This window comes from Pelophylax lessonae (assembly GCF_965119305.1).
Source record: "Pelophylax lessonae genome assembly, chromosome: 2".
Taxonomy (NCBI): Eukaryota; Metazoa; Chordata; class Amphibia; order Anura; family Ranidae; genus Pelophylax; species Pelophylax lessonae.
Genome location: NC_138769.1, coordinates 204,485,631 through 204,511,833, shown reverse-complemented (window position 1 = coordinate 204,511,833; position 26,203 = coordinate 204,485,631).

The window sequence follows — 26,203 nt, the reverse complement described above, 5'->3', positions numbered from 1 at the left end:
ATTTAATTGATCCCCAAAGGTTTTAATTGAATAGCGGAATAGAAAATATGATCAAAAAGAAAGTGTATGTATCTCACACGTACACCACCACACTAGGCCCCAATTACTATTGTTTGTACCCCTAAAAGGATGGTTGAGCAGTAGGAGGAGGAGTATGGAACAGGCAGCACCCTCAAATCTTCAGAAGTATGAGATGAACCCCAAAAACTTGGAAAGGTGGATCTCACACGTACCGACACAGACTATCACGCAATTTAATTGATCCCCAAAGGTTTTAATTGAATAGCGGAATAGAAAATATGATCAAAAAGAAAGTGTATGTATCTCACACGTACACCACCACACTAGGCCCCAATTACTATTGTTTGTACCCCTAAAAGGATGGTTGAGCAGTAGGAGGAGGAGTATGGAACAGGCAGCACCCTCAAATCTTCAGAAGTATGAGATGAACCCCAAAAACTTGGAAAGGTGGATCTCACACGTACCGACACAGACTATCACGCAATTTAATTGATCCCCAAAGGTTTTAATTGAATAGCGGAATAGAAAATATGATCAAAAAGAAAGTGTATGTATCTCACACGTACACCACCACACTAGGCCCCAATTACTATTGTTTCTACCCCTAAAAGGATGGATGAGGAGTAGGAGGAGTATGGAACAGACAGCACCCTCAAATCTTCAGAAGTATGAGATGAACCTCAAAAACTTGGAAAGGTGGATCTCACACGTACCGACACAGACTATCCCGCAATTCAATTGATCCTCAAAGGTTTTTATTGAATAGCGGAATAGGAAATATGATCAAAAAAAGTGTATGTATCTCGCACGTACACCACCACACTAGGCCCCAATTACTATTGTTTGTACCCCTAAAAGGATGGTTGAGCAGTAGGAGGAGGAGTATGGAACAGGCAGCACCCTCAAATGTTCAGAAGTATGAGATTGTGTTCACTGTACCCCACAAAGATTGTGTTCACTGCACCCCACAAAGATTGTGTTCACTGCACCTCAAAAAGGATTTTGTTCACTGCACCCCACAAAGATTGTGTTCACTGCACCCTAAAAGGATTTTGTTCACTGCACCCCAAAAAGATTGTGTTCACTGTACCCCCCAAAGATTGTGTTCACTGCACCCCACAAAGATTCTGTTCCCTGTACCCCACAAAGATTGTGTTCACTGCACCCCACAAAGGATTTTGTTCACTGCACCCCAAAAAGATTGTGTTCACTGCACCCCAAAAAGGATGTTGTTCACTGCACCCCAAAAAGGATTTTGTTCACTGCACCCCAAAAAGATTGTGTTCACTGCACCCCACAAAGATTGTGTTCACTGCACCCCACAAAGGATTTTGTTCACTGCACCCCAAAAAGATTGTGTTCACTGTACCCCCCAAAGATTGTGTTCACTGCACCCCACAAAGGATTTTGTTCACTGCACCCCAAAAAGATTGTGTTCACTGTACCCCCCAAAGATTGTGTTCACTGAACCCCACAAAGATTCTGTTCACTGTACCCCACAAAGATTGTGTTCACTGCACCCCCACAAAGGATTTTGTTCACTGCACCCCAAAAATATTGTGTTCACTGCACCCCAAAAAGGATTTTGTTCACTGCACCCCAAAAAGATTGTGTTCACTGCACCCCACAAAGATTGTGTTCACTGCACCCCACAAAGGATTTTGTTCACTGCACCCCAAAAAGATTGTGTTCACTGCACCCCAAAAAGGATTTTGTTCACTGCACCCCAAAAAGGATGTTGTTCACTGCACCCCAAAAAGGATTTTGTTCACTCCACCCCAAAAAGATTGTGTTCACTGCACCCCACAAAGATTGTGTTCACTGCACCCCAAAAAGGATTTTGTTCACTGCACCCCAAAAAGATTGTGTTCACTGCACCCCACAAAGGATTTTGTTCACTGCACCCCACAAAGATTGTGTTCACTGCACCCCACAAAGATTGTGTTCACTGCACCCCACAAAGGATTTTGTTCACTGCACCCCAAAAAGATTGTGTTCACTGTACCCCACAAAGATTGTGTTCACTGCACCCCACAAAGATTCCGTTCACTGTACCCCACAAAGATTGTGTTCACTGCACCCTAAAAGGATTTTGTTCACTGCACCCCAAAAAGGATGTTGTTCACTGCACCCCAAAAAGGATTTTGTTCACTGCACCCCAAAAAGGATGTTGTTCACTGCACCCCAAAAAGGATTTTGTTCACTGCACCCCAAAAAGATTGTGTTCACTGCACCCCACAAGGATTGTGTTCACTGCACCCCACAAAGGATTTTGTTCACTGCACCCCAAAAAGATTGTGTTCACTGCACCCCAAAAAGGATGTTGTTCACTGCACCCCAAAAAGGATTTTGTTCACTGCACCCCAAAAAGATTTTGTTCACTGCACCCCAAAAAGGACGTTGTTCACTGCACCCCAAAAAGATTGTGTTCACTGCAGCCCAAAAAGATTGTGTTCACTGCAGCTCACACACAGAAAAATGGATGTGGATCACTGACACCTGCCTATCTCCTATCCCACACCACACAGCAATATCGATTGTAGTTTGTAGAACACAGTTTCCCTAAAATTCAGCAGCAGCAGCCTCTCCCTAACAGGATTGAGAAGAGATCGTAGATCAGGATTGAGTGCAGAGTCACCCCACCCCCCACACAGCAATATCGATTGTACTTTGTAGAAGACACTGACCCTATAATTCAGCAGACTCTATCCCTAAAATGCCTACAACTCGCCCTGCCTAAACACTCCGACCTGTCCCTCAATTCTATCCGGACACAAATGTTTTTTTCCTGCCTGTCTTTCCCTAATCAGCAGCCAGCACGTTGATGTGTGCTCTGTCCCTGATCTAAGCAGCAGAATGAAGACGCTGCGGCTGCCTGGAACTTATAAAGACTTGGTCACATGCTTCAGACGGCCAATCACAGCTACTGAGACATTTGCAGGCATGGCTGGGATGGCTTAAGGCACACCAGTTAAACGATTGTTGATTGGCTGTTGAAAGCCCGCCATGAAAAGAGCGCCAAAGCATGCAAAACCCGGAAATAAAACGACCGAACACGGATTTTTACCCAAACATACAGTAAAGTGTCCGTGTCCGTGTTCGGGTACAAAAAATCCAATTATTCGGTACGAACACGAATAATACAGTCCGTGTTCGCTCAACACTAGTCTCGAGGCACCCTTTAAAACGGAGTTCTGGCCACAAAAAAAAAATTTCAATGAACATACCCCCGGGACAGTCAGGGCTAGTACATTCCACAATGGCTAGCCTCTGATCCGTCCTGGTTCGCACTTACCTTTTCGAAGAAATACTCACTTTTAAAATTTCTTTTAAAAGCGCGATCCTCTTCTGCGTCCTCTTCCGTCCTCGTCGGTCCCACGATGCACTGCGCCAGCCCCGCCGTCACTTCTGGGGCCGCAGCGTCATCCCTGCACAGCTTCTGGGCATGCCCAGAAGCTGTTTAGCAAGGTATGACACGCCTGAACCAGAACGGACGTCGGGGCCGGTGCAGGCGCATTGTTTGATTGCAAAGCGGAAGTGACGGCGCGGGCTGCGCGGCCGAGGGAGGAAGTGGAAGAAAGGTGAGTATATTTTTCTGCAATTACAAGGTAAGTAAAAAAAAAAATCATCCATCCTAAAACGTAACAACTATTCTAATAGTTTTACATAATGCAGCAGCATACACACACGTAGGACGCCCAATGTTAGAGGTACAAGTTGGTACTGACTAGTATTCCAAGGTTTCTCTTTTTCCTCAGTTTTTCTCCATTGCTCAGCTAATGTGACCCCAAAACTTATGGAGAGAAGTAGGGGAGGGTCAAACAAGCATGTTACGCAGGCAACTGACATCCTCCTTATCAACGGATGATGTCATTCATCGTTAGCAGGTTGGCAGTTAGAGGGTCGTAATGGTGCACAATGAAAACCCATGGCTTTGTGTAACTAAAAGGCAGGCTTCATCCACCCACTACCTTGTATACACTTTTGGGGACATTTTTGGGGCATTTTGCTGAGGCACCCCTGAGGAAACCTCAAGGCACACCAGGGTGCCTGGGCACCCTGGTTGAAAAAGGCTGTGCTAAACCCAAAGAAGGCAGTAGTTTTGAGGACTTTGGAGAAACAAGAAAGAGTTTTGGAAGTGCTCCTGGATAGAAGAAAGTTGGCTGCATATCACCAGGAAGAACAAAGAAGGAAGGGAACTCCATAAGATCAAAGAAAGTCTGTTCAAGGAGATAACTTCACCTGGGGATGACACTAAATCTATACTATAACCCAAATCAACCACTTGAAGACCAGGCCTTTTTCTGACATTTGTTGCTTACCAGAAAAATCAGTAATTTTTGCTAGAAAATTGCTTAGAATCCCAGATATTATATATATATTTTTTTTAGCACACTCATGGAATGGCGACAAACTACGCTACTTAAAAACCTCCATAGGTGACGTTTTAAAATTTTTTACAGGTTACCTGTTTAGAGTTACAGAGGGGGTCTACTGCTAGAATTATTGCTCTCACTCTAATGATCACAGTGATACCTCACATGTGTGGTTTGAACACTGTTTACATTTGTGGGCGCGCCTTACATATGCGTGTGAGCACTGCAGGATGGGGTGCTTTAAATCTTCTTTTTTTTTTTTTTCTTCTTATTTTGTTTTACAAACTTTATTTTTTCACTGTTCCTTTCATTTTTTTTTATTACTATTATTGCTGTCACAAGAAATGTAAACATCCCTTGTGACAGTAATAGGCAGTGACAGGTACTCTTTGTGGAGGGATCTGGGGTCTATAAGACCCCAGACCCCTCCTCTGCACTGGAAAGTATTTAAAACTTGCATTTTTGAAAACTTTAGAATTTTTAAAACTGCCGCCTTTAAGACTCTAGTAAACCGGAAGTGATGTTGTGACATCGCTTTTGGGTTACTACATCGGAGACCCGATCAAAGCCAATTCCAGCTTTGTTCGGTTCTCCGGCCAGCCAGAGACTGTGCTGGCTGGTCACTTGAGTCTCCCAGTGGGACGGAAGATCCCAGGCAGAGTGGCAGAAGGCAGCGGGGAGGGTGGGGGCCATCCCCTCCCGCTGCTTGTAATAACAGTCGAGCGGCTGCTTAGCCGCATCATTTGTTATTACAAGAAAGCCAACCGTCGGCTCTAAAAAACGGTATTGGTATCAGCAGCTGCAGGCATCACCCCAGTACAACCACTTGAAGCAGAATAACATATAGGTATGTGATTTTACAGCAAGTGGTTAAGTAACTTTAAGTGTAACCCTACTGCATACATTGTGAATGCTTATTTGCTAGGAAGGATAGATAGCTTGAGCATTCGTTTTAATGTATGTCATGTATAGTTTTCCTAAAATTTTAAATAGTTTGTATGCACAGCATTTTTGTTTGGTAAAGCATATATTACACTATACAGGTTTGTATGCTTCCTTGCTTTACTGCAAAGGGACCTTAAAAGATATAAAGAAAAACAGGCATCATTACCTTTGACACTGTGAGTGCTCCTGTGTTGATGTCCAAATTAATTCACCACTTATATGAACTATATAGACAGTCACCATATTGAAGAACTTTACAGAGGCTGATGGAGTGAGATGGGACTCCAGCTTTGCTTGAATATATTGTGGAGTTCATGCCCAATATATACCATTACATTGCCTTTATATTAGACTTTTTTTGCATATGAATTGCACTAATATTCATTATCCTTACACCAGTAAATCACATCTACATTGGCAACTGCCTGAAGAATTTGTTGTACCGGATGATGTCTAACCTGTACCATATGTGATAGGAGATTTATCAGTGTTGTTTGTAGTCAGGGGCGTTGCTAGGTGAGAAAAAGACCTGGGGCTTCAGCCCGAAGGTAAATTTGATAACCCCTCCCACATTTCAAAGTAAGCCCCACCCAAGCTCCACCCAATGCCGCTCCCCACTCAACCCTGCCCAATGCCCCACCATAAAATGTTATAAAATGTGACCACACGCATGTTAATCTGTCAACTTTCTAATCTCCACTTTTACTTGTAACTCTTCCCATAAAGCAATTAAGAACACCAATTATGGCAATCAGGGTGCCCCATGTAGAAGCCTTTCTGGAGGCTCCTATGGAACTTCTTCAGCCATTTTGGAAATAGCAGAGGTCCCAGAACATCCACAACACACAAGAGAAATGATTTCCCAGTAGTCTAGATGAAGCACTAACACCAAATCTTTCCAAAGTAGCTGTAACCAGAAAATGGTGAGTCAGCTCCTCTATGACTTCCTGGGAAAGTTGAACATCAAGGGCTTGTTCAAGAAACCGTGCACAAAGCAAAATTTTAAGTGCAAAATGCGGCAACCCAGAGTAACCGATCAGCATTTACTTATCTGACATCACACTAGCAAAAGATGAATTCTAATTGGTTGCCACAGGGTTTAGGGTGCCTTTGTACAGTTTCAGTAAATTAAGTTAAAAGGCTAATATGGGTTAAGGTTTCAAAAATCAGCCCTCCGTCACTCACCCACAGCCATCTGTGCAGTGGTGAACCTAGAGCATTTGGCACCCGGGGCGGATCCTAAATCTGGCACCCCCCAAACTTAAAAATGTACAAACACCCAAAAAAATTTGTAATGTTTTCAAGAATATTTATTGCAAACATTTCACAGCCCCCCCTCCCCCCATCTCTCTAATCACAGTGCCCCCTTTTGCACTCTCTGCCTTCCCTGCACAGTCCTACCTTTGGCATAAACAGATCGCTGATACTATTAGCAATGTGTTTAAATTTGAGTAAGAGATTGGAGACATCCTACAGGAGATGGTCAGAGACTGCGGACATGATACAGGAGAGGGTCAGAGACTGCGGACATGATACAGGAGATGGTCAGAGACTGCGGACATGATACAGGAGATGGTCAGAGACTGCGGACATGATACAGGAGATGGTCAGAGACTACAGACATGATACAGGAGATGGTCAGAGACTGCAGACATGATACTGGAGATGGTCAGACTGCAGACATGATACAAGAGATGGTCAGAGACTACAAACATGATACAGGAGATGGTCAGAGACTGCAGACATGATACAGGAGATGATCAGAGACTGCAGACATGATACAAGAGATGGTCAGAGACCGCAGACATGATACAAGAGATGATCAGAGACTGCAGACATGATACAGGAGATGGTCAGAGACTGCAGACATGATACAGGAGACGGTCAGAGACTGCAGACATGATACAGTAGATGGTCAGAGACTGCAGACATGATACAGTAGATGGTCAGAGACCGCAGACATGATACAAGAGATGATCAGAGACTGCAGACATGATACAGGAGACGGTCAGAGACTGCAGACATGATACAGGAGACGGTCAGAGACTGCAGACATGATACAGTAGATGGTCAGAGACTGCAGACAGGATACAGTCGATGGTCAGAGACTGCAGGCATGATACTGGAGATGGTCAGAGACTGCAGACATGATGCAAGAGATGGTCAGAGACTGCAGACATGATACAAGAGATGATCAGAGACCGCAGACATGATGCAAGAGATGGTCAAAGACTGCGGACATGATACAGGAGATGGTCAGAGACTGCAGACATGATACAGGAGATGGTCAGAGACTGCAGACATGATACAAGAGATGGTCAGACTGCAGACACGATACAGTAGATGGTCAGAGACTGCAGACATGATACAAGAAATAGTCAGAGACTGCGGACATGATACAAGAAATGGTCAGACTGCAGACATGATACAAGAGATGGTCAGAGACTGCAGACATGATACAAGAGATGGTCAGAGACTGCAGACATGATACAGGAGATGGTCAGACTGCGGACATGATACAAGAGATGGTCAGAGACTGTGGACATGATACAGGAGATGGTCAGAGACTGCAGACATGATACAAGAGATGGTCAGAGACTGCAGACATGATACAGGAGATGGTCAGACTGCGGACATGATACAAGAGATGGTCAGAGACTGCAGACATGATACAGGAGATGGTCAGAGACTGCAGACATGATACAGGAGATGGTCAGAGACTGCAGACATGATACAGGAGATGGTCAGACACTGCGGACGTGATACAAGAAATGGTCAGAGACTGCGGACGTGATACAAGAGATGGTCAGACTGCAGACACGATACAGTAGATGGTCAGAGACTGCAGACATGATACAAGAAATAGTCAGAGACTGCGGACATGATACAAGAAATGGTCAGAGACTGTGGACATGATACAAGAAATGGTCAGACTGCAGACATGATACAAGAGATGGTCAGAGACTGCAGACATAGTACAGGAGATGGTCAGAGACTGCAGACATGATACAAGAAATGGTCAGACTGCAGACATATTACAGGAGATGGTCAGAGACTGCAGACATAATAGAAGAGATGGTCAGACTGCAGACATGATACAAGAAATGGTCAGAGACTGCAGACATGATACAGGAGATGGTCAGAGACTGCGGACATAGTACAGGGGATGGTCAGAGACTGCAGACATGATAGAAGATAGAAGAGCACTAGGGAGGCTGGAGAGCACAGGAGGAGCTGAAGGGCATGGGGGGCACTGGAAAGAAATAGGGGGGGGGTTGGAAAGCATTGCAGGGGGGTTAGAAAGCAAGGGGGTGGAGAGCAGGGGGGGCAGGGAAAACCAGGGGGACAGAGTACGGGGGAGGGGGGGAACTGAAGAGCACTGGGGGGGGGCTGTAGATCACTGAGGGGGGAGCCAGGCAGCACAGGGGGGGTGGAGAGCACTGGGGGAGTCAGAGAGCATGGGGGGGAGCTGTAAAGCACTGTGGGGAGCTGAAGAGCCCTGGGGGAGGGGGGGCTAAAGAGCACTGGTGGAGGGGGGCCTGAAGAGCTCTGGGGGGTACTGGAAAGGGGGGTGTAAAGTATGCATTTATTAGATACAGAGCAGAAAAATACATCAACATCAGCAGTTCTATGGCACATCATTCTTTGTCAGTTAAACACTCTGACCTATACATATCTGTGAACACTTGCAGATTAATATGTGCACATTATTCTAGGTATATTTGGGACAGTGGCGGCTGGTGCTCAAAATTTTTTTTTTGGGGGGGGGGGGCGCAAACAGAAAAATGTAATAGGTATTGCTTTGCGGCAAAAAACGCTGTAAAAAATTGCGTGACTTTGAGGTTGCAAAAGTGTGAAAGGGGCCTTCAGTAATTAAGGTATAGTGTGCCCCCTTTCAATGCAGAGTGGCCAGAGTGCCCCCTTTCAATGCAGAGTGGCCAGTGTACATGCCCCCTTCAATGCAGTGACCAGCGTACATGCTCCAATGCAGAGATCAGCGTACATGCCCCCAATGCAGAGATCAGCGTACATGCCCCCAATGCAGAGATCAGCGTACATGCTCCAATGCAGAGATCAGCGTACATGCTCCAATGCAGAGATCAGCGTACATGCTCCAATGCAGAGATCAGCGTACATGCTCCAATGCAGAGATCAGCGTACATGCTCCAATGCAGAGATCAGCGTACGTGCCTCCAATGTAGTGACCAGCGTACATGCCCCCTTCAATGCAGAGACCAGAATACCATTCCCCCAATGCAGAGATCAGCATACCATTCCCCCAATGCAGAGATCAGCATACATGCCCCCAATGCAGAGATCAGCGTGTGTGCCCCCTTAACTACCTGGAGCAGCAGCGGTGGCGGGCGGCTTCTTCTCGGTCCCGGTGACCGGCGGCGCGTCTCCACGAGTCCTCCCAGCAGCAGCGGCGGCGGGCGGCTTCTTCTGAGTCCCGGTGACCGGCTGCGCGTCTCCACGAGTCCTTTCGCTTCTGCCTCCTCCTCGGCTAATGGCAAGGAGTTTGCCTTGCGGCCAATCAAGAAGCACGTACTGGACGCCCTTCTTGATTGGCCAGGAGGAGGATCGGTGTGACAATAGCGAATTTTCATTCGCTATTGTCACACAATGGGTGGGATCGGGACGCACTGCTCTGCGCCCCGGGTCCACCCTTTGCATCGCCCTATTAGAGCCTCTGGCTCTAATCAGGTGATGCCAAAAAAAATCCCATTGAACTCCATGCGCCCTCTGTACACCGGCCGCCACTGATTGGGGGTCTTTTACAACCTTATGTGGATGGATTCCAAGGATGCCCCTCCTATCCAGTCACACAGGGAGACTTGCTCAGGCACTCACCTTCTTCCTCCTCCCCCCCTCAGACACTCACCTTCTTCCTCCTCCCTCCCCCCCCTTGGGCATTCACCTTCTTCCTCCTCCCTCCCCCCCTCAGGCACTAACCTTCCTCCCCCCCTCAGGCACTAACCTTCTTCCCCCTCCCCCCCTCAGGCACTAACCTTCTTCCCCCTCCCCCCCTCAGGCACTAACCTTCTTCCTCCTCCCTCCCCCCCCCCTCAGGCACTAACCTTCTTCCTCCTCCCCCCCCTCAGGCACTAACCTTCTTCCTCTTCCCCCCCTCAGACACTAACCTTCTTCCTCCCCCCCCTCAGACACTAACCTTCTTCCTCCTCCCTCCCCCCCCTCAGGCATTAACCTTCTTCCTCCTCCCCCCCTCAGGCACTCACCTTCTTCCTCTTCCCCCCCAGGCACTAACCTTCTTCCTCCTCCTCCCCCCCAGGCACTCACCTTCTTCCTACTCCCCCCCAGGCACTCACCTTCTTCCTCCTCCTCCCCCCCAGGCACTCACCTTCTTCCTCCCCCCAGGCACTAACCTTCTTCCCCCCCCCCTCAGGCACTAACCTTCTTCCCCCCCCTCAGGCACTTACCTTCTTCCTCCCCCCCAGGCACTAACCTTCTTCCCCCCCCTCAGGCACTCACCTTCTTCCTCCCCCCCAGGCACTAACCTTCTTCCCCCCCCCCTCAGGCACTCACCTTCTTCCTCCCCCCCAGGCACTAACCTTCTTCCCCCCCCCCTCAGGCACTAACCTTCTTCCTCCCCCCCCCTCAGGCACTCACATTCTCCTTCTCCCCCCCTCCCCGGCACTCACATTCTTCTTTTTCTCCCCCCCCCCCCCGGGCACTCTTCTTTTTCTCCCCCCACCCCCCCGGCACTCACATTCTTCTTTTTCTCCCCCCCGGCATTCACATTCTTCTTTTTCTCCCCCCCCGGCACTCACATTCTTCTTCCCTCCCCCCAGCACTCACATTCTTCTTTTTCTCCCCCCCCCCCGCACTCACATTCTTCTCTTTCTCCCCCCCCCCGGCACTCACATTCTTCTTCTTCGCCCCCCCCCCCCGCCCCCCGTGCTTTCTCCCCCCCCGGCACTCACATTCTTCTTCTTCAACGTCCCCCCCCGTGCTTTACTTCCTTCGGCTCTCAGCTCACCTCAGCGCTGCAGCCAGAAGACGGAGGGGATGGAGGCGGAGCCAATGCTAGGCGGCAAGGAGAGGAATTTGAAATCCTCCTCCGCTCCGAGAACCTCTTCTGCTATCACATGAGGAGAGGAGGAGGATTGCATTGGCTCCGCCTCCACTCCCCTCCGGCTTCTTCTGACAGCAGCGCTGAGGTGAGTTGAGAGCCGAAGGAAGGAGGAGCATATTTGACACTCGGGGCTAATAATTAAAAACGATCCACACGAGAACCGGGGCTTTTTTGGGGCACACTCGGGGCTGAAGCCCCGGTCAGCCCCCCCCCTGCCGACGCCACTGTTTGTAGTGCACATTAACACAACTGCCAATTTCTGTATTTCTGTACACTTCCTCCCATATCTGACTAGAGACATAACATACAGTATCCCACAAAAGTGAGTACACCTCTCATATTTTTGTAAATTTTTTATTATATCTTTTCATGTGACAACACTGAAGGAATGATACTTTGCTACAATGTAAAGTAGTGAGTGTGCAGCTTGTATAACATTAGAAACACTGGCTTCATTTTAACAGAGCTTAGCTCTTTGAGGACCTATGGGTGTAAGCCATCTGGTCAAGGTGCTTTATTCACCTTTAGGGTCCTTTCACATAGCACGGTCCGTTTTTTCATCCGCTCAGGCACTTTTTTTTTTTAAACGGACACGGATGACACTTTGGAGTGTCCGTTCCGTACGTCCGTTTATCATCCCATCCGTTTGCGAATTATAAACGGAGATAATGTATGTCAATGGGATTGCGGATGTCAGCGGATGACACTGCTGACATCTGTTTTTGCGTCCGTTATGTTTTTTAAATGGAAGAAAAATGGGGTTCTCTTCTGTTCCAAAAAACAGAACTGATTGGAAAGGACGCAAATCAAATGTCAGCGGATGGTCATCCGCTAACGTCCGCAATCCCATAGACATACATTTTGTCCGTTTTTCATCCGCAAACGGATGGGAGGAAAAACGGACATACGGACCGCCCGTGTGAAAGGACCCTAATGCCTCGTACACACGTACCGATCGTCGGCCGACCGATCGGCCGTCTTTTGTCCAGGGCTGTTCTGTCCGCTGAAAAGTGCAAAAGACTGCACAAGAATTTTGTTCGCCGACTGCAGAAGTGATGTCATGTGATGGTTAACTTTCCCTGTGTTTTTTCCTCTCTGAGCATGCCCAGTCTTGCAAATCTGCTGATTGTCGGCCGAATTCTGTACTGACTGGCGAACAATCGGCCGCTCTGGTGTTGGCCAACAAAAATTTTAATGCCTGCACAACAGATTCTGTTCGGCCGAAAATGTGCTGTCGGCTGTCGGAAGCATCATACTAACAAGCCTACAATCGGCCGATCGGTCATTGGCCGAATATTTACGGCCGACAATCGGTACGTGTGTACGAGGCTTTAGTTTGTCTAAATGTTTCTGGACCATGTCAACTTTAAGAGCCCATTCAGACTAGCGCGACTTGTCAGGCGACTTGTCAGCCTGACAAGTCGCGCTCGGTCGCGGTCCATTGAGTAGTACAGGACCCGTTCTAATAGGAGTGACACAAGTCGCTCCGACTTAGAAAAAGGGTCCTGTACTACTTTGGGGCGAGCTCGGAGCGACTTGCATAGACTTCCATTATGTGAAGTCCCTGCAAGTCGCTCCGAAGTCGTGGTGCACGGGACTGACAAGTCGCCTCCCCAAGTTGTGCAGAGTCGTGTCGCCCCAGTGTGAACCGACTCTAAACCATTGTGGATCATTTGGGGCTATGTCAACACCATCACCATCAAGGTCATGAGCCTCCCCATTTTCCAGAGCTGAAGAAGGTATTTAATACATTTGCCTACTCTATGTCTCCAGTAACAAACTCAAAATGATCTAGTAAAAGGCTTACATGCTCAGAACTGACCTATTTACTGTTAATATATTTGAAGAATTCTTTGGGTTTTGTTCAGCTCTTTTGTAAAATGTCATTTATTTTAAATTTGTGTGGCCTTGATTTCCTTTTAACATATTTCGTTACTCAGTATTATGTGTAACTTTTAAATGCCAATGTTCCTTGTGTTCCTTCCCTGCTTTTTTCTTATTTATAGCTACATGTATTTTAACTTTGGACATGAGTCACATAGGTTTTCTTTTATCCTTTTAAAGTTATTGGCAATGGGAATATATTTTGTAGTGTGGGATCACCTTCCCTGGGAAAAAGGTAGTCCAGATGGCAGGTTTTCCTAAAATCTGACTTGTAGCCAGTTTTATTGAAAATGTTGCATGAAAATCAAACAAACAAAAGAGAAAATAAATCGTTGTCATCCAGGCATCAATTAAATATTTCAGGTTCCTCCCTCATAGGTGAAGGGCTTCTCCCAGTCACTCACATAACAAAGATAATGCAAACCTTTTTCCTTCTCTCACAAAGCAAACTTCACATCAGTAGCTCTCTCAAGTTTGACTTTCTGAGTCCCAGGCCAAGAGCAATCTCTTGCTCCAGTTCTGGTTTATTTATACCCCTTGCTGGTGGTCACTTGTGCACTAGTCTGGAACCAACACTACCAAGGTGCCCCAGAAAACCTGGCCGGATTCCACCTTAGTTCCTTGCATATGAACGTATGCGAGGTGATACATAGCGTCCATCCATTAACTCTCCTTTCATAATGTCACAGTTGATACAGTCAATTTGAAGCCTTCTCTTACTGTTCTGTGTTGTTTACTGACAATATTCCCTCCCAGTCTAAGTCTTGGAGAGCAGCCCTCAGCCTGTATTATCTTTCTTAACCACTTGTGGACCTAAACATTTTCTCCCTTAATGACCAGGCAATTTTTGCAATTCTGAACTGTGTTATTTTAAGTGATAATTGCGCCGTCATGTGACCCTGTACCCAAATAAAATTGATGTCCTTTTTTTCCCCTTAGATAGAGCTTTCTTTTTGGTGATATTTGATCACCTGTGTGATTTTTATTTTTTGTGCTATTTTTCACTTTCCGCTATGTAACATTCCTAATATAAAAAATTAATAATTTTTTTTTCATAATTTTAGGCCAATTTGTATTCTGCTACATATCTTTGGTAAAAAAAATCCCAATAAGCATATTTTGATTGGTTATCGCGTCTACAAACTAGGGGAAAAATGTATGTAATTTTTATTTATTTATTTATTTTTTTACTAGTAATGGCGGTGTTCGGTGATTTTTAGCGGGACTGCGACATTGCAGTGGACAGATCGGACACCTAACTGACATTTTTTGGGGGGACCAGTGACATTACTACAGGAATCAGTGGTAAAAATATGCACTGTTACTGTACTAATGACACTAGCAGGGAAGGGGTTAACCCAGGGGCATTCAAAGGGTTAAATGTGAGTCTAGGGGGTGTTTTCTAACTGTGAGGGGTATGGGCTTATGGAATCAACACAGAGACCTGTGTTCCTAAATAGAAGGAACACAGGAGCTCTGTGTTGATTGCTGAGAGAACAACGGTCTGCTGTGTTTAGAACAGCAGACCATCATCCTCTCTCTTTACAGGGAGTGATCGCTGGGTGCCCGGCGGCAATCGTGGCCACAGGCCCCATGAATCAGCCTCCCCGCTAGCGTTTATTTTGGTTGTGTGTAGGAATTATAAGGGCATTTATCCATAGTATACCTGCATTGCGGGATTTATAGGGGGTGTCAGTAGGGTATATGAAAACACTGTCAGTTTTTTAATGGTATGGTTATTGTGTGCAATTCTTTTTAAATATGTTAAATACATTTAACTAAAACATTTATTATTTTTTAAAGGATAAAGACTTGGTGGCATCTTTTTACACCATTTGTAGGTTTTAATACTCCAAAATATCTGGAGTGATGGTGACTGTCAAATGTATGTAACATAACTTGCTAGTTTGGAATGAAACAGGTCTCCTTGTTCTTTTTATTCTTTAATTATTTCTTTTAGCAAAACTAGTTGCCTATATTCTTTTTTTCTAGCACATTTTGGCTAATTCTGTTTTAATAAAAATGTCCTGCTGTTGACCTGCTGTATCATCTGCCTTTGCATAATTCTTCATGAGTACTCGATAGAAATGAAAGCAGAAGGACAGTTCTGCATCAGAGAGTAAAAGAGCAGACGCCGTGTACTACTGGGCAATTTTTATCTAATGGTCAGTGTCGGTCTATTATCGCTTGCTGAAAATGCACATGCCCCAGCTTAAGCGACCTGAAAAAAAAAAGGTTTCTTTTAAATATGAAATTAATCATATTGGGATGCTGCTGCTGTATTGAAGCCAAACGAATTGTAAAACACAAAACAAAATCAGTTCCACAATCAAGTATGCACTGTGACTGAGACTGTCTGGGAAAATCACACTAGTCCATAACACCATGTACAGAGCCCCATGCATGTTATTTAACCCCTTAGCGACCACCCACCATGGATATACTGCGGCAGGGCCTTACGTTACTAGCACTTGATCTAAAACACCTGGGTCTTGGGCGCATGCGTGCGGTGCCAGCAGCCCACTCCCGCTGTGATTGGACATATCGGAAATGCAATCCCCCGGCAGACCCGCTGATCATTCGGGAGAAAAGCAGACTGCCATTCTGCCTATGTAGACAAGGAAAACTGTCGTTCTGTGAGAGGGGAATGTGCTGATTCTCTATTCCTGCTAAGCAGGAACACGGATCTTTACATTCCCCCAGTCAAAGCACATCTCCCATAGTTAGTAATCACTCCCACAGGAACACATTTAATTCTTTATTCATCCCTGATTTTAACCCCTTCCCTGCCAGTGTCATTAGTACAGTAACAGTTAATATTTTTTAGCACGGATCACTGTATTATTGTCACTGGTCCCCAAAAAGTGTCAGTTAGGTGTCCGATTCGTCCGCCATAAAATTGCAGTCCCGTTATAAGTCACTGATCGCCGACATTGCTAGTAAAAAAATAAAAAATTAAAAAATAAAAATATACCATAGTTTGTAGACATTATAAGTTTTACGCAAACCAATCAATATACACGTATTGTTTTTTTTTGTTTTTTTAAGAAAAATATGTAGCAGAATACATGTTGGCCTAAATTGATGAAGAAATTCGATTTTTTTAAAACATTTTTTTTTGGGGGGGGGGGGGGGGGGTTGGTTTATAGCAGAAAGTAAATAATATTATTTTTTGTTTTTTTTTCAAAATTGTCTGTCTTTTTTTGTATATAGCGCAAAAAATAAAAACCTTTAGAGGTGATCAAATATTACCAAAATAAAGCTCTATTTGTAGGGAAAAAAGGACATACATTTTATTTGGGTACAGTGTCGCATGATCGTGTATCAGTCAGTTAAACTAACGCAGTGCCATATCGCAAAAAATGGCCTGGTCATGAAGGGGGGTAAACCTTCCGGAGCTGATGTGGTTAAACAATATGCCCTAGACGCCAAATGAAAAGATCCCCTTTTTGCTATATGATATTTAAAAAAGTAATTTTTCATTGATACACGTCCCTCATGGCAGTGCACAACTTCCCATGCCTTTTTTGGCAGTAGCTTGTCTTTTAATCCTAAAAATGGCTGGAATTTAGCAAGATTCACCCCAATAGAGTTCATGGGATTCACCTCCAAGTTTGGGCTTGCTGAATATCGAAGCCAACCCTTGGTGAATAGAACCCAGGCAGATTAGCCCATCACTAGGTCTAAGTAATTTAGAAAAAGACACTGGGAGGCCTGACAACACTCCAGCCATTAAAAAGCTGTAATGCCAACTCACAACAGGGCTTAACCCGAAGAGTGCATTTTTGCCAGGTCAACTGAGGTTTTTCTGTACTTACAGAGTCTTTAAAGGGATAAGGCACACACAAATTTGCATGTGGTGCAGAGATGTATTGCATTATTTGCCTTTTTTTGCCATTTGTATAGTTTTAACACCTATAAAAAAAATAATGTAATGACTTAATTAAAGGTGCCTGCTTAAAATAAAAAAAATTAGATATTAGAAAAACAATTGCCACCTTTAAAGTGAAAACTAATATGAGTCACTCCACATACCGCCCTACCTCTTTTTTTTTTCTTAATAAAATAATGCACAAGCAGCAAGTATAACAGCATGTGCTAAATTCAACTGAGCCATGAAGTAATGTCTTTATTGAACTGCAAATCAATTTTCAAATGTGAAATAAGTAAATAATGAATGGCAATGAAAATACGGCATGCTTTATGATTTTGTAAATTGTGCCTTTTGCAATATGTTGCAGTATTTCCTATGAATTATTACTTTTCACCATATGTAATGGAGAGGCAGACCTGGACATAGATAAAGAAAATAAAGAGCCCTTTTGTATTTATTTTTTACTTAAAAAAAGTTGAATTATAGTAGTGGGTTATTTTATTTAGAATAATAAAAAAAAAAGATGATCCAGTATTTTTTTTAATATCTCACTTACAGTGAATGGACAACGTCTTTGGAGCAGCTGGTGAGGTAAGATGTACATTAGCCCCTCATATTTGTGCAACTCCTCTAAGTCTGTTAGATACAGAATGGTTAGCGCTTATCACTATTTCCGCTCACATAAATTAGTTCACTCATTTCTAATTATCAGCATGATTTGCAGTTTTCTGCTCACTAGATATGGAAGAAGGCATATATAGATAAAGCCTATGCTTGTATTTATGTGGATTTCACAAATCCTGTATGGAGCCAGGGTTATTACAGTTATCTATGTATTTACCTGATCAACTAAAATTTCAGATTTTAAAATATCCTAAGGGGACACAGTCTACGTGCTAAGTGATCTAATTTTTCAATCCAGCATTTCATGCAGCTGGCACTTCCACTTGTCAAATTCGCAGTTTTTGGTGTCCTTACTTTTTGAAAGGCCTTGGATCTGATTAGGAGAAAATGCAGCCAAGTTTTTTCTGCTTTCAAACACTGTACTTTAGGGGAATGTATAAAAGTTTTGTACATTTGTTCTTTATTTATTATAGACTACACTAAAAAAGTCATTTTATAAAAAAAATATTTGTTCGGTCTTTATTTAGCTAAATATGAAATACCACATATTTATACTTTGTATTGCAGCCAGCAGGTGAAGCTCTAGCCTATTATTCACATTTTCCAGTTCTTATCTTACTTACTATAAAAAAAATTGGATTTTTTAACTTACCATAAAAACTTTATCTTGGAATTCAATGAGTGACCTAGAATTCAGAGACATTTTGGGTTATAATGCCTCTTACAGGACAATTTGGACACTGGCAAAAAACAAAGAAACATTATTTAAAAAACTCAAAGAGCTGTCTAAGGAGCCTTACGTCCAAAGCTGGCATCAGCTGAGGACTAAATAGCCACCTTGCAGAACCTGAAGAACATATAGACATAAGACCAGGTGGCAGCCGTATAGAGCTAAGGAAGAACAATTTCCTGGTTAGAGAGAAAAGAGGCGCTGGGTCTCCACACTACCTAGCTATTATGTTAGGCCCAAAAAGGTTCTTTATAAGTCAAGGCCACCAGTTCAAATACATGCCTTGCAGAGGTGATGGCAAAAAGGAAAAAACCTTGTGAATAAAAGTGGGAAGGGAATTATTCCTAATAGGTCGAAAGGACAATTTTTTAAGTGCCAAATTCAGATCCCACAGAGAGACAGGTAAACATACAAGGGGAGCCAAACTGAACTTTTCAGAAGTTTTAACCATTTCACCGCCAGATCTGTACAGCGTACGGACCTACATCACTGCTTCCAGCTGGCCAGGTCCTTACGCTGTAGAGGCCTCTTTCTTCCTTCTGCTATAAGCTCATGGTCACTTCAGACTCACTGAAGTTGGCACTGCTTCTTTGTCTCTCTCCCATCGCTTCCTCTCCTCCACTTCCCCTGCTGCACATGACTAAAATTCCTCCTCTACCCTTCCTAACTGTCCCCTTCCTCCACCACTAATCCCCCTCCCAGCGCCGATTCTCACCCCCAGCACGGAGCCCTGTGAATCCGAAGCAATTGCCGGGATCCCCCCCGAGTCCTCTCCTGCCGGCAATTACACTTGTCAAAATGCCTCCTCCCTTCAGTGCCCCTTCACCTCTAAGTGCAGCTTTGCTGGCTGGCATTCCCTCCACCCTCTCCCGCTTGCTGCAGCTACTATCCGGGAGCTCTGTAACCTTCAGGATGAAGAGCAGGGAGAAAGTGGTAAACGTGTGTTTACCAGCCCTTCTTCTTTCCGGAATGAATAAAGTAATGTTCACTCTGTTCATTCATCACTGACCCAGAGTAAACAGTGTTTACTCTGTGTAATTTTTTTTTGTGAATGAACGGGAGTCTCTATACAGACTTCCATTTCATTCATTACAGTGAAGTTTAGTATGCAGAGAAACAGACTGTCTTCAGTCCCTTTTCTCTGTCTCAAAAAAGAGACATCAGGGGTCTGTTTAGACCCCTAATGTCTATCCAAAGCACCCCCCCAACCCCCCCTCAAAAAAAATTAAAAAAATGTTTTTTTCAAAATGGTACCAGTTAAAAAAATAAATAAATAAAATTGTAAAAACGAAAACAACTAAAAAAACATAGTAAGTGTAGATTTAGACATGAGTCTAAATCTCCCTTGCCTCTAAAGCCCGATCCGTGTTCGGATCACGTGCCAGAGGCTACTGACAGGTAGTGAGAAAGTGATGCAACCCTCTTGAGAACCTGTTTTAACCACCTTTTTGGCGAATAATGGATATTTACATTTTTGTGCATGTTCTATTTTCACCATTTTGCAAAAAAAAAATATAATTTAAACTTTAAAATATTTGTTATTTATTAACTCAAAACAGGTTAAGCTTTTATATTTAGAAGGAATTAGGCAGGAATTTTGCAAAATTTGCTGTGTTTTTATCTGCAAATTTTGTTATGATAAACATTTGAGCAAATATCACGGGGCCTTAAAAATCAGTAGCACCTTCTTTTTATTCTACTGGTCGTGTGCTTTCAGAAAATGTATGGTTTGGGAGGTCTTTTACACACTCTGAAAGCTGCGTGTGAAAAATGAAAACCTCCATATTTTTAGAGAAATTTGAATATTTACGTTTTCGCATATGTTCAATTTTCACCATTTTGCAAAATGGCACAATTTAAAATGTACAAATATTTGTTATTTATTAACTCAATACAGGTTGGGCTTTTATATTTAGCAGGAATTTTGTAAAATTTGCTGTGTTTTTATCTACTAATAATGATTTCAGTGTATTTTCAGCAAAAATTTCGCTTTGGTAAACATTTGCGCAAAAATCGCGGGGCCTTAAAAATTAGTAGCACCTTCTTTTTATTCTACAGGGCATGTGCTTTCAGAAAATATATGGTTTGGGGGGTCTTTTACAAACTGTGAAAGTCGTAAGGAAAAAATAAAAAAGCAATGGAAAAATTGCCAAAATGGTCCAGCAGCTGAGTTTAAAAGTGGAGCGCAAGGCCTGGCACCAAAAAAATGATTTAAAGAATAGTAGGATAGCGGTCTTTGGAACAAAATCCAAAGTCCCAAGATTTGAACCTCAATGTTATTGCTTGCTTGTTCAGACCTAATTGTAAAAAGGTCATGATACCCACCACAGAATATTTTCTGGGGTGAAATTGTATTTTTTTTACACCACGAAAAATAAGTCTTCCATGCATTAGTCAAGCATTTTGGATGTACGATCATCTCAACATTGTCTAGCCAATATGATAGAAAGAAGTGCTCTCCTTTTAGGACTCCTTTTTTTTTATGTATAGGTCTCTGTGGGCATTATCCGACTGGATCTTTTTCGGACTACGCACTAGACGGGATGTCCAGCATTGTAGGGTCAACCAAATCACTTGGAACTTCAGAATGTTATTGATTATGGTTCCTTGCTACGGTATAAACAAAATGGCTGCTGTCTACCTCACATACTGTATCTCACAAAGTGGGATGTGGGAGTAAATAAGAAAAGGGGAAATAGGTGGCAATGCCTATTTAGTGTGTGCAATCCTCATAGGGAGAAAAATGGCAAAGCAAGTGAAAAAATGATATGTGAAAATTTTATTTCACTTAAATGATTTTTTTTCCCCTGGGGATTGCACATACTTTATAGGCAGCACCACCTATAGCTCATCTTATTATTAACTTTAGAATGTTGATTGGGAAATGGGATGTCTCTGGTAATCAAGTCGCCTGCACCAACAAGGTGTGTAGAATTGCTCCCAAGCCTGTCAGGTTGGCATCTATTTTGAAGATCTTCCAAGAGGTCAGAAGGAAGGATTTTGTGAATCTTTGTTTGAATGTTTCATTGCCCCACCCTGTTTAAATCTTTATTTCTAAAAGAAAGATTTCACATACCTACTAAAAGAAATGTATAAAACATCCGTTTTAAATACTTATAAATGCAGATAAAAATGTTTTAGTATAGTTTCCCTTTTTGATGACCTATCGATATGAGATGACAGTCTGAACTCGGCATCAAGCAACAATCTACTGTCTATGAGCTACCTGCTGACAGACAAGCCTCATGAGGGGTTAAGGTGATTAGGAGAACACATACATCCCAACACATACAGTACATTTCATATAAAAGGTAGGACATGCTGATCAGTCACAAAGATTGTTTGGGATGCTGGTATATCTCTGCAACAAACATAATAGCAGATAACAAGCTCCCTGAATTGTAGGTTTGGTAAGGAGCCTGTATTTGCCTTTTTTATATTCCTTCCTACCATCCTGCTTGCCCTCAGGAAACTATCACTGGGTGGGAACTTACACAGATCTAAGAATCTTCCTCTGCTCACAAGTGACAATGCCTGGGCCTGGCAATTGACTGTTCAGGCACTGACTACTATTAGAGGTAGAAGAGAGAGTTCCCATACTTGGATGTTACTGAGATCTCCTCAGAGCTCCAGCAGGTAAATAGGACAATACATACTTTATGTGTGTGGAAGGAGAGTAAATACTTACTGAGACTGTTGTACAGAAAAATGCACATTTGTTTTGAGTTTACCACTCCTTTAACCAAATACTAAAACAGAAAAAACTGCAATAAGTTACAACTAAAACTGTTGTATTTATATACTCAGTATTTAGGTCCTGTACACTTTTAATAGGTCATTTTTATTATTTGTTGCATTGTATTGGATATAATAAAAAAATAATGTAACTTAACAGCAAAGAAACAAAAATAAATACTTTCAGCTAATAAGAGGCTTAAAGTCAGCCCTGCTTATGTAGAGGTATTGGTCTTTGAACATGATCTTATGTTGGTATCCTACTGCAGTTTGCCATGCTGTTTTTCATTGCAGCATATTCTTGAATTTATCCTGTTTTGTATTATGTCTCTGAATACCATTATAAAAATCTTATGATTAAAAAAAAAAAAAGTCTTCCATGTGCGAAGGTAGACCTTCCAGGAAGTGGACTTTTTGGCTTTTATCATGGTAGGAATCAAAGATTCAGAGAAGCCTGCATCTCTCAGGGCCGGGGTTTTAACAACCCATCCTGTTAAAGCCAGATAACTTGAAGCTGGATTGTAAGCTGGTCCATGGGACAAAAGATCCTGACACTCTGGATGAGCCCATAGAGTATCCATTATGAGTCTGATCAGGGTAGAGTATCACATCTGCCTGGGCCATTCTTGAGCTATGAAGTTTACCAGAATATCCTCATCTCGATTCTGCATAGCAGACAAGGAAAATGTTTCAATGAGGAAAAACATAGATAAGACTGTACTGATCACATTGAGCCACCAGAGCATCCACTGCTTCTGCCAGAGGATCTATGCACCTAGAGACCAACCTATCATTTTTTTGTTGAACCTAGAGGCCAGTACATCCATATCTGGCATCCCTCTGCATCACCCTCTTGTGCCATAGGTCATGAAACTCTTCTGAGTGTAGTGCCCTTTCCCCGAGATCCAGGAACTGCCGGCTGAGAAAGTCTGTCTGCCAACTTTCCACACTTGGAATGTAAATAGTAGACAAGGCTGAAATAAGAAGTTCTACATAGGACAGAATTTGTTCTACAATGTACCTTGTGTAAAAAAAACTCTTGGTTCCCTCCTGATGGTTTATGTATGCCACTCTGTGGGCATTATCCGACTGGATCTTTTTCAGACTACCCACTGGATGGGATGTCCAGCATTGTAGGAACAACCAAATCACTTGGAACTTCAGAATGTTATTGGTTATGGTTCCATTCTACAGTATAAACAAAATGGCTGCTGCCTACCTCACATATCTCACAAAGTCGGATGTGGGAGTAAATAAGAAGCAGGGGGAATAGGTGTCACTGCCTATTTAGTGTGTGCAATCCTCATGGGGAAACAATGCCAAAGCAAGTGAAAAAGTTATATGTGAAAACATTTTTTCACTTACATAATATTTCACTTGCTTTGGCATTTTTTTCACGACGAGGATTGCACACACTTTAGAGGCAGCACCACCTATAAACGGGATGTCTCTGCAATCAAGTCTCCTGCACCAACAAGGTGTCTAGAATTCCTCTGAAGCCTGTCAGGCTGGCATCTGTTTTGAAGATCTACCAAGAGGTCAGAAGGAAGGATTTCCAAATATCCAGAGATGAATTTGTGAGCTGCCAGGCCAGTGACAATGTAGTTTCCAGATACAGGCGAACTGGTTTGTCCAGAAATTGAACACATTTTTCCATTGATAACAGAACTAGGTTGTGAATTTCTCAGCAAAGGACGTTTGTACTAAAGCCAAAAGTCAGTCAATTCTTGGATAGAAGAGTCTGAGAACACAGAGTTTCTCCAGGAAAAAAAAAACTTTTGCTTGAGCTGTGTCTAGGATAAGACCTAGATACTGCAAGTGAGTCAGCTCCAACACTGACTTTTGAAGTGCTTTGCTGTAAAAAGCTTTGACAGACTTGGTGGACTTGATGCAAAATATTAGGGTTCTGAATGAAGACATTTAAAGCCTCCAGGTTCAAGATAGGACAAATGTCTCTTTTTGTTTGAGAACTATGAAATGGCTGGAATAAAATCCCTGAAACCTTTCCACTACAGGAACTGGAACAATAACCCCCTGATCCAGAAACCCTGCAAGGGCTAAATGGATGTTTGCTAACCTGTGGAAAGTTGGAAGATTTAAAGCTTGGAGGGGCTGAACTCAGCTTGTAAACCACCTCCCTAAAGCTGGCCATACACTATAAGAAAAATCGTTTAAACTCATTTTCGAAAAATGAACACTCGGCCGCGAGAGCAGATGATCATTGCATCATGTAATGACCGATAAATCATTTAATGGACATAAATGAATCCACTTTCTGTTTGTTTTTTCACATATACTGTACCTAGTGCAAACAGTTTGGACGAGAATCACATTAACCTTTCAATTCATCGTTCGTTCAGGAGGAACATTTCCAAACTTGTCCTTCGTTTGTTTTGATTTAAAAACATCACAACCGATTACCGATTTGTGCCCATTAACTGGCCGAAAAATGAACGAACTGTCCAAATGACCGAATTTCGGCCGATTTGTCCTATAGTGTATGGCCACCATTACCCAGGCATCTTAGGTGCAAAGGCTAACTGACATCTCCCCACTTTCGGACTCCTTTTTGACTTGACACAGTACACACAAGTCTGGAAAGTGAAAACAAGACCAGTTCCCACAGTTGTCTGATCCAGGGGGGGCTTGGGTACGGCCTCCAACTTAAATCTTGACAAAGAAAAGACATCCATCCTCCTAGTACACAAGCAAAAACATTGAGGCATGCTGAGAGTGTGAGGGGTTATTTTTTCAAACGCAAATTTGTTTGGAAAAAAAAAAAAACACTTTCATGAATAAAAAAAAAACAATATATACCCCAATTATTTTGTGTATTGTAAAAGATAATGTTACGCTGAGTAAATAGATACCCAACATGTCACATGTCATGCTTTAAAATTCTGCACTGAAATGGCGCCAAACTTTGGTACCTAAAATTCAGGTAAATATAGGCATCGTTTCTTTTAAAGGGTAGATATAATAGGTTTAGAATGGGGCTGAGGAAGTAGATTTAAGGAAGAACTCAAGCTTTCCCTCTCCAAAATAACAGATGCATTGTGCATGTAAATGAATCACAAGCCCGCTGTCAACTTCTGTGCAACTTACCTCCTGTACACAGCAGGTTTCTGTGTCTGTGATGTCACTCCTCCTTCTGGCAGAATTTTAAAGTTCTCTGACTTCCTGTTTCCTTCTATTTTCAGTCTGATACTAGGTATCCCATTAACCTTTGAGCCTCTGTTGCTTCAGGGCGGGCTATGGGACCCAGTTGTACTAGTTCTGGGAGTTGATGTGAGTGGGTTCTAGGGTTCATGTGGGTATGAGGGTGGTGAAAGGTGTAAATGTGTCATGTCTCTTCCTGTGCCATTCCTGTCTTGCAGTATGCCAAAGAATAATGGCTTACTGCAAGGCTACATAGGAAGAGCTATGGGAGTTTATTATGAAGGTGTTTCCTTCTCATGTAAATTAAACACTTCACAGAGAGCAGGTCTGAAAGGGTGGGATCTGAGGGGTGGGACTCCCTGTTCACACTGGTTGGCATATTTAATTGGGCAGGATTGCAGTCTAATTGTGATCCATTCATTTCTGTCCAGCAGAAGCACAGCTAGCTTTCAGAGCAGGCTATGTATGTGTGTGTGTGTATATATGAAGGGGTTTCCTTCTTGAATAATACTGTGATCTGTGAGGTGGGACTTGGGAGGTTTGACTCCTCCTGTAGGTATGACAGGGTGGAAATGAATGCTAAATAGGATGTATTCAATCCCACCCACCATCAGAGCTTTGAAGGCAGTTACATCATTTGCTGAGTCTGAAAGACTACTGTAAGAGAAGTTCAGTCGGAACCAAACAGGCATTGGCACGCATGCGCGGGCACGCTAGAGTGTGCACAAGAAGAAATGTGCATATGTGAATGCGCGAACGTG